General features: G+C 39.0%; 1 protein-coding gene and 1 pseudogene across 7 annotated transcripts in view; both read right to left on the bottom strand.

Moving 5' to 3' along the window:
- Positions 1-12,182, bottom strand: part of LOC131031391 (uncharacterized) — a 140,401-nt gene that overhangs the window by 31,024 nt on the left and 97,195 nt on the right. The gene's annotated exons all lie outside the window — the stretch shown is intronic.
- On the bottom strand, positions 598-3,071 carry LOC131035311 (F-box protein SKIP5-like; annotated as a pseudogene).

Below are 12,182 nucleotides of genomic sequence, written 5' to 3'. Positions count from 1 at the left end.
GTCTATCGTGGCAATTACAACTACAACGGCTGGCAAAGATTCTTTATCATTTTGAAAGTTTCTAAAAACTTTCATCGAACTCTACTCTATGCATATCCTGTAATTGCTGCAAACTGTGAGATTATATTTCCATGAGGCACGTTATGAAACAGTTCATACTCTATGCCACTGCTTCCATAGTTGGCGTATGTCCCAGAGCGTAGTAACATTCAATTGAATCCCTCTACATTTGTGTTTTGACAGATGTCCGTGTTCTGCTCCAAAGTTCCTATTATTGTGCAAGAAAGAAAAAGCAAGGAGAGGTTGTGGTGGTTGACTTTACACCCGCCAAATGCATTTGCTTGAAATTTCTAAAACGTTTGCATCATATGTATCAAATGTGTATCATGCAGTCCTGGCATTGTATGAGATGACATCGATTTGAGGCATTTGTCAACCAGTTCACATGCTCTGTCTACGCACTCACATTATGATTTGAATTATACGCACAAGCTGCCTTATATCAAACAGTTCACGTGCAATGTCAATGCTTCCACAATCTTTGCCATGCTTCACGGTTCTGCCCCTGAGCATTCGCAGCTACAACATATAGGCCCCTCAAGCTTTGCATGCAAATGGTACAACATCAATATCAGTCAGACGTTTCTGTGAAACATTGAACCAGAAAAATAGAGCAGTCTGAGTGTATAACTCTAACTTGCTGTAGAGAAAGACTCCCTTTGGTTATAACCGCTTTTGCACCACCTTCAATTCGAATATGTATATCAGATACACAACTTTCTCCATTAAGGCTAGAGGCCAATGCACTACTCGGTGCAGCAGGTAGGGCCTCTGCAGTGCTCACAATTGGACAACACAAGTGCTCCAAAGGATGTTCCTCACACTGTAGTACACAACTTTCAACTGTAAGACGCCCATTCCTATGAAGTAAGCAGCTCACAAGCTCTGCCTTTATTGCTAGATTAGCAATTTTTCCAGTGGTTAAAAACTCCAAGGTACTGTCATAACCCCGTGAGCAAACAAGCACAGTATCATCTGGTGAAGAACCTCCACCAACCAGGCAAAGAGGCTTGTTTATTTGAATATTATAGACCCAATGGGCTGCTCCAGCATCAATCAATATGGTATCTCCAGGCCTTGCAACACTAACTGCATCTTCAATTGTTGAGAACACTCCAGGATCACATAAAGCACTACTAGACTTATCCACACGCAACCACATGCAAGGGTCTGAAGCTAAATGCCTCCACCTACAACAAACTCGTGCAGCATTATATCGATATTGCTTATGGTTGTCCATTTTATTTTATGAGAAAGGCCCGTCCTGTTTTGAACAACTGTTTACCCGTCATCACCCCAACTTGAGTTATCATCGGGCGATTGTCCTTGGATCGTGACTGGCATTGTTGGCCCAGAACTAGGCAGATTCCACCGAGGGTTCAATAGTCAACATCGGAGGTGGGGGGCATGAGAAGAGAAGCCTACTATCAGGCAGGTGGGGGTAGCAGGAAAGTGAACAAGAACAAGGCTCCCACATAAATGTTATAGTTTATATGATTAAAACATCTACAACTCTCATCCACCGCTTAGAACATAAACAAAGCTTATAATGTCTAGCTGCATTAATTCAATGATTTTGAGAGCTTCCTTTGCAAAATCCATTTTGTGCACTCACTGCAATCATTGCATTACATGAGATGCCATCTCCTTGACGCAATCTGGTAAACAGTTCACGGGTTTTGTGTGTGTTTCCATATTCTTCATACTGTGTAATGCCATGAGACTGCATTTCATTTGAGCATTTTTTTTATATCTCTTATGGAGAAGGTTAAGAACAGAGTTCCGTGACTCGCGGCGAGTCACATGAGTCACGCGAGTCAGCGGGCTGGGTGACCCCTGCTGAGTCACGGTGACCCTGACCCGAGCTTGGACGGGTCAGAGGGCGTGACTCGCCTGACTCGCCGAGTCCGAGGGTTGTGACCTGGCTGGAGTCACTTAATAAAGTGTAGTAAAAAAAAAAAAAAAAACATAACATTTTTTAATGACTTTTTTCGCCATTTCCCTTTCTTATAACACCCGACGCCTTTAGAAAATAATAAAAGTATTTTTGGCCTCGCGAGGCGCTGCCCCTCGACCCCGCCCTGTATCACGACAGGGAACGCGCAAGGGGCGCTGCCCCTTGACCCCAAGTTGGGGGCACTGCCCCCAAACCCCCGTTGAAAAATATAGGGGGAAACCGCACCGATAGAAGTAGGGAAAATCTAACCTCCGACTCTGATTAGGCTCCATATAACAACACAACTTAGAAATCTTGGTAATTGGTATTTAGATTTAGTATTTCAAATTTCCTATAGTCTCATTTGAAAATGTAATTCTTATATTGTAATACTGTCATACATCTTTTCAAAACTAGTTTTTCAAGTACTATATGTATATGTATAACTATATCAGCACCACCACCCCGCCACCCCCCCATCGCCGTCCCTCTGCCATCCCCAAACTTAGGCCCTTGGTCCCCCCGTCCCGGAAACACGTCCCCTCGTCCCCAACACCTATGGCTACTCAGACTAGCACATCACAGGCAGAGACTATGGCTACTCAGTCATCCAGGACCTACCTTAGACGCCTTTCTAGGAGGCAGATAGACGAGGCTGAGCCTGAGCCTGAGCCATAGACTTGTTTTTGTTTACACTTTACAGTTACATATATGTTTGGGAACATTTGAAGTCATGGATTTTATATACATTGGACAACATTTATAACTCTATATATCTATGTTTTCTAATTCCTTCAGCTACAATTTACATTTCTACGCATGTGATGGATGTATGTTTATGTATGTGATCAAATTAGCTTCTATTTGATGATGTTATAGTGTCTTTAAGCTTAATTCAATAATGGGTGTATGAAACAAGTTTTAAATCGTTAAAAATCTCTAAATTTCAAGGGTTTTCTTATTTTGCCAAGTCGTTGCCGAGTCCGAGCAGAGTCACGAGTCGAGTCAGCCTTGCCGAGTCAGAGCCGAGTCCGAATCTGGGAACTTTGGTTAAGAATGCTCCAAAATGAAGCATTTCTAACCTTCTTGACAAAGCGGGCCCACACAAGGTTAGGAAATAAGGTTAGAAATGCTCCGTTCTGGAGCATTCTTAACCTTTTTTTCTTTTTTTTCTTTTTTGAGGTTAGGAATATGGGTTAAAAATGCTCCAAAAACGGAGCATCTTTAACCATTTCTCTCAAAGACTGATCTCGACCTCAGAAACCATCGACCACGGAGGAAAATAAAGGAGAAATGAAAATGAAGTTTTCAGACAACTTATACCTCCTCAAATGACCACAAATATTAAAATAATTTAAAATATTAAATTATCTTTTGAAAAATAATTTAAATTTTTTAAATTTAATGCCCAAACTTAGGAAAGATGGCCATATCTTCCAAATGGTAAGGAATTAAGCTCTGAAATTTGAAACACATATCGATGTAGGGAAATGAGAAAAGACCATAATTTATTCCTCATGATGATACCTAGGATGAGAGATTTTAATCATTTTTGGGTAAGGGGCATCAAAATTTGAAAGTTTAAAATATGACAAACTATGAACTGGGTTCAAGCAAAAATTGGCCACATGACACAAAATGATGCTAAGGACATGTCTATCAAATGATTTCCCTCAATTCTTGGTAATTTCCAAAATTCATCCATTTTTTCATATTTTGACTGGCAACGACCTTGGATCACGTGCTCACTGCTTACGCATAAACACCTATTGGATCTTCATTCAACATTGAGACCGATTTGAAGTTCAAATTTTAGGTATGCTAAATATGGGGGCAACAGGTCCAAAATTTGAAGTTACTGGAGAATGTTCAAGTGGATGGATGGATTGAGGTGAAACGGAAGAAGGGTAAGAAGGGTTTGGTTGGGAGTATCTGTATTGTCCCTCCGCTGGAGGGTGGAGGTGTTCCTAGGGAGGTGGCTCCCAAATTGTAGCCACCACTGGTTCGAGCTAGCTTCAATCCCGGATTTATTAATAAAATAATCTTATTACTAACCAAAAAAAAAATACATGTATTATATTTGCTGACCAATTTCCCCAAAGGCCCGATAATCTCTCATATGAAACGGTGGCTTGTTTGAATATCTCCAAAGTCGTTTCATAGAGAGTTCCATAGGTGAGAGGGTAGTGACCCTTCAAAAAGGGGCGCTACCACATAAGAAGCATCGTGGCTTTCCACCACTATTACACTAAGAGCAGTGACAGGTATGTATACATGCAATTTTCTGAGTTAACATTAAAATATATCAGCAGTATGTTACAGTTATATATATTAAAATACTATATGTGCATCAATGGATATAAATTAAGGTGGATATTCTTAATCAAATTAATGACAATTAATATAATGTAAGTTGGAAAGGTGAATTTTATATATATATATATATATATGCACATAAATCCAAGAATACATAATGCAATCACATTCAGTTTGCACAAATTATTGTAATACTGTAAATTCATATAATGCTAATAATATAAGGAATAATATATTAATTGTTATGGGCTAATGATATATCAGCAGTATATTATATATATTAAAATACTATATGTGCATCAATGGATATAAATTAAGGTTGATATTCTTAATCAAATTATTGACAATTAATATAAGGTAAGTTGAAAAGGCAAATTTTATATATATATATATATTCCAAGAATACATAATGCAATCAAATTCAGTTTGCACAAATTATTGTAATACTGTAAATTCATATAATGCTAATAATATAAGGATTAATGTATTAATTGTAATGGAATAATGACAATAAATGATATTGAAGCAACAAAAGAACCAGTTATACTCTTTGTTGTTGATAAATAACCAGCTATGACTTCAATTTAAATATGGGTTGTATTATAGCATATAATATAACTCTTTTGTAATGTACAATGTAGTAATTTATATAACCAATATATGCAAAATTAAAATTTAAATATTTTTAAATATTATAATTATCTTTGTTTATATGAGTTAACTGTTAATAAATTTAGTCATCCCACTAATATAAAATAACAATAATAATAATAAAAAGTACATCATTAGCATAACCATAATTAAACTGTAAACTTATTCTAATTGAACCCTATGCGTATACCTAGAATTAATTTAACTTTAATTGAAGCATAACCATAATTGAACTCATATCATAATTGTGCAATATTCCTATTTAAACTCTATTGACGTGTCTGAAGTCGCATTGCTGCAAACTCCATACGGCCAATGCATAATAGAATAGCCAACTGATTATCCTATCCTCTCTTGAGATAAGGAAGTCCCTAATGCTATTTTCTAAGTTTGATCAAAGGAGACTACCTCAAGGTTTCTTTTGTCAGGTCTTGACTGCGGGATCTCTCAGTGGCTTGATGTGTTTTTGCTGGAAACACAAGGGGACTTACGATTTGCAACAAGCTAGTCTGCTGTGATTCTCGAATTACGCAATAAAGAGCAAAAGGAAAGGGTTAGGAGATCTAAAACTAACAACACGGGTATGCGGGTAGACGGATTCAACATAACCAATTCCTGCTTGGCCAGAATAGCTCGCAACCTTGCAGGAACGGTGCAATCTTCAAAGGGACTTGGAAGATTTTCAGACTGGAGACGCATGGATAAGCACCCAATTCTAGCGCAGCTTAGATGGACATCTGCAATTGAACTAAGCACAATTGAAGGCTCAGGTTAACCACACAAAAGGATACACAATCAGTATATCCTCAGTGGTATGAGCCCGAATCTATCAAATACCTGCACACCCAAAACAGAAAGATCTATCTAAAATACTAAAAGAAACCATGCAAACAGGATGAAAACAAGACAATAAACACCAAATCAATGTTTATATATTGATCTCATCTGCCTATTACAACAATTTCTGTAGCATCTCTATGCTACTGCCAAGATCTAACCTATTCTAACTCTAAAATCTAACTATCTAACCATCTAACAATCTCCAATTATCTAACTGTCTAACCCTTTACAAAAGAAAGGCCTCTGCCTTTTATAGATTTTACAATAATGAATTGAAGGCTAGGATGGACTGCATCCAAGGGTCATGATCTGTCTTCCAGAAGCTGGCAGCTTTAACCCATGCCTAATCAATTCTCAGTTATCCAACCAACCACAATTTCAACTACCTGCCACTTTTGGCTTTAATTCAGGTTTATCTGGTCTTCTTGGTGGTTGGGAATAGTTATCCACAAAAATATCTTGCATGGGACCCATAGGCAATTTACAATAAAGCAGTTTCAGTTTTAAAACTGAATTTCTAGACTTAAATCCAGCTGTGTGTCTTTTCTCGAGAAGGCATAAACTTGCGGCATTCAGAGAGTTCTTTGGTCTTCGGTCCCGGTGGTGGACTTCATCTTTGTTCAGCGGCACGGTTCCCAATGCTCGGTTGTTCTCGCGCTCTTGCATCTTTTCTTTTCCAATCTTCAGCGCCTGGCTTTGGATTGCGATCCTTCCTTGATTTGCGTTTGAGGTTTTTCTCCTAGTTCTTCGATGACGTCCTACGATCAATCAACCAATTTCACTTCATTAAATCAATTTGAAAAATTAAATAATTTAATTTAACAAACATTAAATTTAATTACGACGTCTGGCTTGAGAAGCTCTTTGTGAGATGTATCTTGAAAATGCTTCTCCTTTCTCTTCGAATGTGAAATCTGATCCTTGGTCGATTTACTTCTGCGTGATTTTACCTTTGGAGTCTTAGGCGTTTTGAAATCTTCTTATAGCGTTTGAATGGTTTCTTATAGCGCGATTCTGGAGGTTTGAAGAACTTCTGCAAATTTTTAAAACTCTAACTCTCATGCTTTTCTGGTGAATTTCGGAGAACTTAGACGCTATTCTGCAATTTTTAAACTGCGTTTTCCAATCCTAAGGGCGAACTTCATATGCCTTGGCATATTTTGTGATTTTGAAAGATCTTCGGAGCATTCACGCCCTTTTGCAAATTTGGAAGTGTTTCGGACGTTTTGCTTGTTTGGAATTTTGCATTTTTAGGCCAAATTCGGACCTTTTAACATGTTTCGCAACTTTTCCAAAAACTTCTAACCACTGGGCATGTTTGGAATTTCGCGTTTTAACCCTCTGGCGAATTTCGGAGCGCTTGGGGTTTTTGTTCTAGCTGAAGGGTAATTTTCGGACCTTGAACCCTTCTACAAATTAAAGAAAACTTTGGACCCTTTGAAGCATTTTTGGCAAACTGGGAGTTTTCGAAGCTAAACGCGTTTTTTTTAAACTCGACGCACTTTCCATTTACCTCCCAGGGTCCGAAAACGAGGACGCTTAAGTGGTTTTCGGACCTTGTAACATATTTTGCAAAATCGCGTTTTTTAAACATTTCGCCCCAGGGTCCGAAAATGGACATTCAAGTGATTTTCGGGGCTTGAGGGTCTTTTGGCAACTTAAGGTAAATTTCGGACCTGGAGGAGCTTTGCAAGATTTTGCACCTTTATACCTTTTTTCGATTTCGCCCCATGGTCCGAAAATAAGAACCTTAAGCGATTTTCGAGGCTTTCACGATTTTTGCCAACTTTGGAATTTTCGGACGTTAAACGCCTTTTGGCAAATTTACCCAGATTTCGGACCATAAGGCATATTTCGCAATTTTAGAAGAATTTCGAACCTATAAACGCGTTTTGCAAATTTAGAAGAAACTTCGAATTTCAGCCCTAGGGTCCGAAATTGGTGTTTTAAGTGAAATTCAGACCTGAAGGCACTTTTGCAACATTTCACTTTTTCAGACCTCCTGCCAGTTTTGTCAACTTTTTCACTTTTTGGCCCAGGGTCTGAAATTGGACAACTTAAGTGAAATTCGGACCTCTGGGGCATTTTCGCAACTTTTGAACTTTTTCACATTTTAGCCCCAGGGTCCGAAATTGGGCATTTCAAGCGTTTTTAAACGTTTTCTTCAAGAAGTGCGAGCTTGGGCACTTGGGCAAGTTTGTCAAGATCTCCCCGGAGGATCATTTCATGGAATATAACTAAGCGACATTTCCTTTATATCTTCTTCTTTCTTATACTTTAAGTTATATTCCATATATACTTTCAGGATGTTTGAGAGTGGTTTCAGACCTCCAGGAGTTATATTGCAAATTCTAGTTTTTGGAGGTTTCCTCAAATTTTAGGATCAGGACATTCCAGACATAGCCAAATTTCAGGGTCAAGAAATTCCGGACTTAGCCAAATTTCAGGGCAGGACAGAAAGGCACAAACTGGGGGTCCCTGTCCAAGACGGGGATGGGTGTGCGATTTGCACAACAAACTCTAACCATGATCTTCAATGCAAATTAAGTCCTAACCCTAATCTAACCCTAACCCTATTAAAAACCATTACTACAATATAATCCTAACCCAAACTGTAATTGAATGGTAACTATAACTAAACACTATTCCCAACGCTAAATGGACCCTAGCACTACCCTTGATCCTAACCCTATTCAACCCCAACTGTAACCTTAACAACAAGCTTTATTAGTAGCATTAGAGTTCAATTTGAATTAAGATTCAAGGTTACCCATTACAATTGCATTATGGTTGCAATTAAATTAGAGTTAAAATTAGTGTTTAATTACAATTCAATTAGGGTAAATTCTTATTTCCAATTCACAGTTAGGATTAGAGTTGAATAAGGCACAAGAATCAATTAGGGTATAATTAAAAATTATGGTTAGTTTAGGGTTATATTATAATTAGGCTTATGATTAAATGTGAATTATATTAAGGGATTTATATTATTAGAGCTAGCTTTATTAAAGTTAAATTTATATTTATATGTATAAAATTATCATAGTTCCACAAAGTTTCCTATCGGGGGGACGCAGGGATGATTTTTGGGTACAAGGGGACCAAGGGCCTAAATTTAGGGACAGCAAGGGGGCAGTGGTGTTTGAAGGCAAAGCATCACTAGGGGAGCGACATTGATATACAAATTGAGGTGAATGAAATCTTTAAGGCAAAATCTGCAATATAACATCTATGTGAGTGCCCCATGAAAGGCAAACTAGTTTTCACAAAGTTAAAGGTTGCAATCAGTATGTAATGGCACGTGTCATATAGCAAGTGACCAAGCACCGTCCTCAACAAAGGTGGCAAACATGGTGGTTCTATCGAGGGATGTTTCCCCCAAGTCCCCAAGTCTCGAAAACATCCCCATATCGAGGACACCAAGTTTTTTTGGGGGGTGTGTCCTCGTGGAATAGTGCAAATTATCTATGTTCCACGGAGTTTCGGGGATGAGGACGGCAAGGGACGCTGGGACGTGATTCCGGTACAGGGGTACTTTTGGGTCATTTTTGGGGGACGGCGGGGGACGGCTATTAAAAAAATAGGGGAGTTTTTACAAATATAGAGAAATTTCAAATATGCATATCATGACAATGGCAAAGCATTCATCATAGACATTAATACATTGCATTAGACTTGAATTGAGATTTCACAAGAGAATTGACTAACATTTTACTAAAATTCAAATGCTTTTATCAATCATTGCCAACAAACATATGTCATAAACATCCATAACTATGAGATGACATAAACTGTAAATATAAAAGTTAAAACATAGAAGTCCATAATCAGTTGTCCATCATAATGTCAAGACTCAAGATAAACTAAGAAAATATATGGCTGTCCATAATCAGCACATGGTAGGTCTACGACTAAGATTCTAAATCAAGATGAGAGCTAGAGTCTCCATCTAAGTCACTATGAATATGAGGGGCTGCCTCCTCAACCAATGGAACCCCAAGCAATCTTGGAGGTGTCTTGTCCTCCTCAACTTGCATAGCATCTTCAAGATTGGCTGGAGTCTAATGATACTCAGAAGTTTGGCGATCCTGTAGCCACAATGCACTATGAACAGCCACTAACTTCTCTGATCATCTAGAGGTAAGGTGGTTCCTCTTGACTAATTGGATGAAGCTATATGTCGACCAATTCCTCTCTGCAGCAAAGGAACTAGAGCAATTCTTCTTTCACTTGCTATTCACTCCTTAACCAGCTGCTTCTTCTCTTCTTGCTGCTCTTTTCCTATTTTACAAATGTCAAAATGAGTGTTTTTTCTTCCTTTTGTTTGTTTTATGCATTAGATTAGGGTTTGTTATATTTTAATGTTTATTTGGGGTCTTGGTGGGGGCAGCCAAACCTCTATTGTAAATTAAAAATGTGTTTATTTATTTATTTTGGACATAAAAATTCTAGGCCATAGGGGATGGCCAGCTGTCCCAGGGACAATCAGGGGAGGCGTCCCCTGGCTGTCCCGGAGACAACTGGCCGTCCCCGAAACATCCCTTGTGTTTTTGCCAAAAAGGGGACGCTTAGGAAACGGCAAATTCTCATCCTCGGTACGAGTACGAGGGAAAAAGGGCAGGGGATGCGTCTCCATGGAACATGTTATCACAAAACCTTGCACCCTTGTTGAGCTATCAACTCAGCAACCTTGTGAAACATGGAAACGACCTTGAAGTGTGGGACCTTGCGCAAGGGGGTTGAATCTCCGGAGAAGGCCAGCTTCCTTCTTAATCTAGGTGCAAATGTTGAACCAACTCAACACTTCAAAACTCACTCCTAAGCCTATCCTAACAACTTGGAGAGGTAAAGGGAAGAGAGAATGCTTGAAATAGAAGGAGGTGATGCACCAAGAAGACATTGTTCCTCTCCCCACCAGAAAAGGCACAAGGAATCTACTGAAATGCCCAAGAGATGCACAAACTTCAATTGCATGAGTGACCCAAACGCATGTGTGGAGGTTAGAATTTGCTAAGTGTCAAGAAGGGAGAAGGATTCTCACAAGTCACACTCAGAAAACAAGTTAACACAGCATACATGCGAAAGAAAACCACAAACATACACTTATAATGGAGGTAAGAACACATACACAGCATGCATAAGTTAAAGTAAAACAAGAATGGTAGTTTCAATTCATTCAAAAGCCAAAGGCCAAACTTACAGTTGCAAAATACAGAATAATACAAGAGAAGTGAGAGAGCATAGAATAGCTCAAGCCAACAGGGAGAGAACCCTTTACAATGAGGCTTAACAGCCTTTATATAGAAAATGGTTACAAGGGTGATCATGACCCCTGCATGTCAGTCTGGAAGTGCAGGGAAGTGCATGCACTTGACTTGTACATGCAAGCAACCTAGCCATACCACAAAAGGCAATCCTGAGAAGGTGGATTGACTGACATTCCAAAGTCAGAGTATGCAGTCATGACACAAGTCACCAAGCATGGCCCCGTACCTCCCTTGATGGAAACTCTACCAAAAACATTAAATGCACCCTTGTGGCTCCACAAAAGAAAGTGTACAAGTCACCAAAACTGTCGGAGCATTTAAAGCCTTGAGTTTTGATCACACCATCCGGAAGTGTCGCTAGTCGGAAGGAAGTCTGGGGACTTTGAAACCTGTTGTGACCTTTTTCACACATCGCCCCAGTGCAAATGGGGACTCTCTCTTTTCCTGCTTTCTAGGGTTTTTTTGTTAAGGTCTCGTGGCCTTCCGCTTTAGTTTTGTCAAGCCCTACTCAATTTTGAACAATTCGAGTCCTAGAGATTGAAAGTTAGTTTTTGCAAACCAAGTGATTCTAGAGTCCGGATACCGTCAAAGTGCCTAGCGGATACCGTCAAAGTGCCTAGAAAGGCCAAGGGACGAAGATCGCAATTGATTTGGACGAATTTGAACAACTTTCTATTTCTAGAAAGTTTGCTTTTTTGCTTTTTCCTATTTTTTAGGAAGTTTCGTTTTTGGCATTTTTAGCCCAATCCCCGGTATGGCTATTTTTAGAAAGTTTTCCCTATTTTTTAGGGATGTCTGCTTTTTGCTTTTTCGGAATGAGGACCTAGGGTTTGCACTGATACCACTGACCTACTTCGACCGTGATCCAAAATTTCCAAGTTTTGACCTAAAAAGCCAATTTCCTACATTTTAGGGGTCATGATGCTTCAGATGGTTTGCTTGAGTATGGATTTCAAATTTCAAGTTAATCTGGTTAAATTTGGTTAAATTGTGAAATTTTGAATTTTCCAAAATTTTTTAAGTCTACCTAATCAGTGATGTTGAGTGTTATAGCAAGTGATAGAGAGTCTGCCATGTTGAAGAGGCCATGAAGAGGGAGCACAAAACTCCAC

This window comes from Cryptomeria japonica, chromosome 9 (genome assembly GCF_030272615.1).
Source record: "Cryptomeria japonica chromosome 9, Sugi_1.0, whole genome shotgun sequence".
NCBI classification, from domain to species: domain Eukaryota; kingdom Viridiplantae; phylum Streptophyta; class Pinopsida; order Cupressales; family Cupressaceae; genus Cryptomeria; species Cryptomeria japonica.
This window is presented reverse-complemented; position numbering and strand designations above follow the sequence as displayed.